The sequence below is a fragment of the Rhincodon typus genome, chromosome 27, assembly GCF_021869965.1.
Source record: "Rhincodon typus isolate 14 chromosome 27, sRhiTyp1.1, whole genome shotgun sequence".
NCBI lineage: Eukaryota > Metazoa > Chordata > Chondrichthyes > Orectolobiformes > Rhincodontidae > Rhincodon > Rhincodon typus.
The window spans coordinates 9659160-9665159 of record NC_063358.1 but is presented as its reverse complement, the minus strand read 5'-3'; positions in this window follow the sequence as shown (position 1 = coordinate 9665159).

Below are 6000 nucleotides of genomic sequence, written 5' to 3'. Positions count from 1 at the left end.
AACCTACAATAGATTCTGGTCTGTGTTTAAATCCTACAGTTTCAAACGTCCAATCCATCACTTCTGAAAAGCACAGTCCAAGATAGTTACTGAATTCCTGCACTTGAGGCACATGTTATTTATATGAACAGGGTAAATTATATAAGTGTTGAAAATATTGAGTAGCTTCCAGAGAAAAAAAATGTCCAGTCTTTGGACAATTCTGGTTTTCAGACAACTGTTTTTTATATTCACTTGTGGGACCTGGATGCCGCTGGTTGGCCAGCATTTATTGCCCATCATGAGTTGCCCTTGCAAAGGTGGTGGTAAGCTGCCTTCTTGAACTACTGCAGCCCATGTGCTGTAAATTAATCCACAATATCCTCAGGGAGGGAATTCCAGGATTTTGACCCAGTGACAGTGAAAAACGGTGATATTTTTTAAGTAAGGATGGTGAGTGGCTTGGAGGGAAGCTTGCAGATGGTGTTCCCATGTATTTGCTGCCCTGTCTATCTGGATGGAAGCAGTTGTGGGTTTCAAACATCCTGTCTGAGGAGCTTTGGCAAATTTCTGCAGTGCATCTTGTAGAGAGTACACACTGCTGCTACTGAGCGTTGGTAGTGGAGGGAGTAGATGACTGTGGATGTGGTGCCAAACAAGCAGGCTGTCTTATCCTGGGCAGTGTCAAGCTTTTTGAGTGTTATTGGAGCTGCACCCATCCAGGCAAATAGGGAGTATTCCATCACACTCCTGGCTTGCACCTTGTAGATGGTAGACCGAATTTGGGGAGTCAGGAGGTGAGCTACTCGGTGCAATATTCCTAGCCTCTGATCTGGTCTTGTAGCCATTGTGTTTATGTGGTGAGTCCAGTTGAGCTTCTAGTCAATGTTAACCTCAAGGATATTGACAGTGAAGTATTTACTGATGATAACACCATTGATCATCAAGGAATGGTGGTTAGATTGTCTCTTACTGGAAATAGTCATTGCCTGACAATTGTGCAGCATGAATGTTACTTGCCATTTGTCAGCCCAAGCCTGGATATTATCCAGCTCATTGCATTTTAACATGGACTGCTTCAATATCTGAGGGGTCATTAATGATGCTGAACATTGTGCAATCATCGACAAACATTCCCACTTCTGACTTTATGATAGAAGGAAAGTCATTGATGAAGCAGCTGAAGATGGTTGGGCTTAGGACATGACGCTGGGGAACTCCTGCACAGATGTACTGCAGCTGAGATCGCTGACCTCCAACAACTATAACCATCTTCCTATGTGCCAGGTATGACTCCAACCGGCAGAGAGTTTGCCCTCTGATTCCCACTGAGTCCAGTTTTGCTAGGGCTACTTGATGCCACACTCAGTCAAATGAAGCCTAGATGTCAAGGGCTGTCACTCTTGTTTCACCTCTGGAATTCAGCTCTTTTGTCCATGTTTGAACCAAGGCTGCAAATGAGGTCAGGAGCTGAGTGGCCCTGGGAGTAAGTTATTGCTGAGCACGTGTTGCCTGATAGCAATGTTGATGACATCTTCAATAACTTTACTGATGAGTGGAGTAGACTGATGGGGTACTGTACTGATATTTAAATACAAGTTGCTGTTGATGTAGTTTATCAATGATTAAATGTTTAAACCTGGAAATTACTGGGAATAATATGTGTGTGAGTACTTAATGCACATTTTACTGGAGGTATTAACCCACTTCCATTGAAATTATGATGTGGGCATACCACTTAGTCAATGCTGTGTGACATTGCAAACTGGAAGTCAAAAATCAAACACTGACTTCAGCTGTAATGGGTTCAAGGGAAAATATAATTGAATCATGTGAAAATGTAATTAATCCTCATCTTAATGTCACAAAGGAGGGGTGGATGATGGCCTCATGTCAGTACAGACCCAGGTAATGTTCTGGAGATCACACTTCAAATCCCACCATGACAAATGATTGAATTTAAATTCAATAAGAACCTGGAATTAAAAGTCTACTGGTGACCATGAAATCACTGTTGAATGCTGTATAAAACAAATTTGGTTTTTACAACATTCAATAACAAAGGAGACACAAATAACTTTCCAAATGTTGGGAAACATAGACTCTAGTTACAGCACTGAAAATAACTAGTGGTAGGGAAATGGTGTTAGGGAAATTGGTGTAAATAAATACCAATAAATTCCCAGAATATTTAAGGAAGTGGCCCTAAAAATAGGGGATGTATTGGTGGTTTGTCTTTCAAGATTTGAAAGAATCTGGAGCAATTTCTATAGATTGAAGGATAACTAATATTACTCCACTATTTAAAAAAGGAGGTAGAAAGAAAATAGGGAATTGAAGACCATTAGCTTGACATCAGAAGTAGGGAAACTGCTAGAGTCCATTATAAAAGATTTAATAGTAGAACTTACAAAACAATGATAGGATCAGACAGAGTAAGCATGGATTTACAAAAGGGAAATCATGCTGAACAAACTTACTGGAATTTTGAGGGTGTAACTAGCAGAGTTGATATGGGGTCCCAGTGAATGTGGCTTACTTGGACTTTCAGAAGTTCCACATGAGAGACTGGCATGTAAATTATAGTGCGTGGGATTAGGGTTAGCGTGTACTGACGTGGATCGAGAACTGATTGACAGTCAGGAAACGAAGAAGCAAATGGTATATTGGTCTTTGCCATGAGAAGATTCAAGTGCAGGAGAAGGGATGTCATGCTGCAAATATGCAGGGCCTTGGTGAGACCATACCTGGAGTACTGTGTGCTGATTTTGGTCTCCTTATCGGAGGAAGAATTTTCTGGCTTTAGAGAGAGTGCAACAAAGATTCACCAGACCGATCCCTCAGATGGCAGGACTGATGTATGAAGAGAAACTGGATCAGTTAGGAGTATATTCACAAGAGTTTAGAAGAATAAGGGTGGATCTCATAGAAACCTATAAAATTCTAACAGAACTAGACAAGGTGAGTGTAGGAACATTATTCCCGATTACCAGGGAATACAGAACCAGGGGTCCCAGTCTAAGGACATGGGATAGGACTGAGATGAGGAGAAATTTCTTCCCCCAGAGAGTGGTGAGCGTGTGAAATTCTCTGCCACAGAAAGCAGTTGAGGCCAAAAACATTGAAAGTTAGATATAGTTCTTAGAGCAAAAAGAGTACAGGACGAAAGCAGGAACAGGATACTGAGTTGGATGATTAGCTATAATCATACAGAATAGCAGAGCAGATTTGAAGGCCCGAATGGCTCCTATTTTCTAATTCTCACAATTTACATAATTTACTCTTTTATGCCTGATTTCATTCAGATGTTATAAATTAGGGTAATACATTGAAATGGCATAATTAATGTTTTACATAGTCAGTCATTTCAGCCTGGCTCAGTTACATATCAAGTTTGCTGTCAATATGCCGTTCTGTCTGATTAACAATGCAGGGGTGCATAGTACAACATTCAGTTTACAATTATAGGAGGCGAGCCTTCATTTAACAAATCATTAATTACATTAGGAATGCAATAGACAACATCCCTGTGAGGTATGGCATTTGCAACCATATAATTTTATCAGCACAATTTCAGAATTAATGCAATTTTCTACAATGGGCTCTGTTGTCATGCTGAGTAATTTTCCAGGGAGGTTGAATGCCTTATTGTGAATCTTCTGCAGAGATGGATACTATAGCTAATCTGCTCTCAGGCAGACGGTATACAGGCAATACGGGATGGAGCCGCAGGACATGAGTAGGCAGATCGCAGATAGAGCAATTCCCCAAACTATGCTACTGCCTAAAGAAGCTTCAGAACATGATATGTTACTTCTGGTGATCAACAGCCTAGTTATATTTTACTCTAGTTTTAACATGAATGAAAACTAAAAATGCATCTATTGCTGCATATGATGGCAATGACATCAGCAGCGTGTTATAATTTCAATTTACTGAATTTAATTTTGTGTTAAAATTAACCCACAAGAAATCTTGCCTCAGAATAAGGGAATTGGATGCTAATTGGGTCCAAATTGAATCATACAACCCACAGGAGGCTATTCAGTCCATTGTACCTATGCTGACTCTTTGAAAGAATTATCCAATTAATTTCACTCTCCTTCTCTCTCCCTATAGTCGAATAATTTTCTCCCTTTGAATACATGTCCAATCTCCTATTTAAAGTTACTACTGAACTATATCCACCATTCTTTCAGATTACAATAAAAATTGTCATTTCCATCTCAACTGTTTGTCCATTTTCATTGATCGATGTCCTGCTGGTTTTGCACTGAAAACAGTTCTCTTCTTTTTAACTGTACAACTCTTCATAGTTTTGAAAACCCTTCTTAAATCTCCCTTTGACCTTTCCTGCTGCAGGAAGAATTATCTCAGTTTGTCTAGCCACTCCACGTAATGCAAGTCCCTCATCATTACTACTAATCTAGTAAATCTCCAAAGCCTTGACAACCTTCCAAAAGCATTATGAACAGTGCTTCCCAGTAAACTCTTCACCTTCCCCATAAAGAGGGCCTGAGATTCTTTCCTGAACTATTGACAAGCAGTGGCAGGGACATGAGCCATCTATAAGATTGGCTGCAGCAAATTAACCAAGACTCCTTTAATAGCACTTTCCAAACCTGTGGCCTCAGCCACCTAGAAAACAGCAGCAGCAGATGCATGGGAACACCACCATTGCCTGCAAATTCCTCGCCAAGTCATACAGCATGCTAAGATGGAACCATATCATCATTCCTTCAGTATTGCTGGTCCAAGTTCTGGTCTCATTTCCCACACCACACAGAAAGCTGCAGTTTAAGAATAAACTTTACAATTTTTAAAAAGTTATGGCAAAGAATTCTAAAACAAAAGATCAAAACTGTATGAAACTTTAGTTTCTGGTAAATTTGAGATTGTTTTTTAGCAGAATTTGTGGAGTACCACAACAGTGAATGGGGAAGCTTTCTTTCATAAATCATAGAAACCCTACAGTGTGGAAACAGGCCATTTGGCCCAACAAATCCACAATGACCTTCCAAAAACCATCCTACTCAGACCCACCCTATTCCTGTGATACTGCACTTCCTATGGCTAATGCACCTACCCTGCACATCCCTAGACACTATAGGGCAACTTAGCATGGCCAATCCACCTAACCTGCACATCTTTGGCATGTGGGAGGAAACTGGAGCACCCGCAGGAAACCCATGCAGACATGGGGAGAATGTGCAAACTCTACACAGTCAGTTGCCTGAGGCTGGAATCAAACCTGGGTCCCTGGTGCTGTGAGACAGCAGTGCTAACCACTGAGCCACCGTGCTGCCATGCTGCACCATATTGAGAATCAAAATAGAAAATCTAATTCAGGAACAAAAACAAAATGCTGGAAAAGCTCAGCAGGTCTGGCAGCATCTGTGAAGGAAAAAACAGAGTTAACATTTCAGGTCCGGTGACCCTTCCAGTTTCTGATTTACAGCATCCACAGTTCTTTTGGTTTTTAGAAAATCTGACTGAAAGGTGAATTATCCTTTTTCTAGACCTGTCAGTTTGTCATAACTTAACAATTATTAGTGTGTGTTTTGAATTGGGTTGCCATAGAATTATTCCATTACATAATCGTACATCAAAGAAACAGGCCATTCAGCTGAACTGGTCAATGCTGGTTCTACATTCCACATTAGCCTCCATCCATTTTACGTCAGCCCATTTTATCAACATAACCACCTATTCCTTTCTTCTTTATGTCCTTGTCTGGCTTCCCATTAAGTGCATCTATGCCATCTGTCTCAACTAACTTCTCGAGATTAGCAAAAAACTTTCTCCTGCATTGCCTGTTGGAGTTATAAACCATCACAGGATTATGGAATGGTTTAAGTTCTACTTCATCTGACTTTTAAGACACTGCTTTTGAGACATTCTGCTCCCAAACAGAAGCCAGCTGCTAGATTCAGAGACAACAAGGTGCAGGCCTGGATGAACACAGCAGGCCAAGCAGCATCATAGGAGCAGAAAGGCTGACGTTTCCGGCCTAGACCCTTT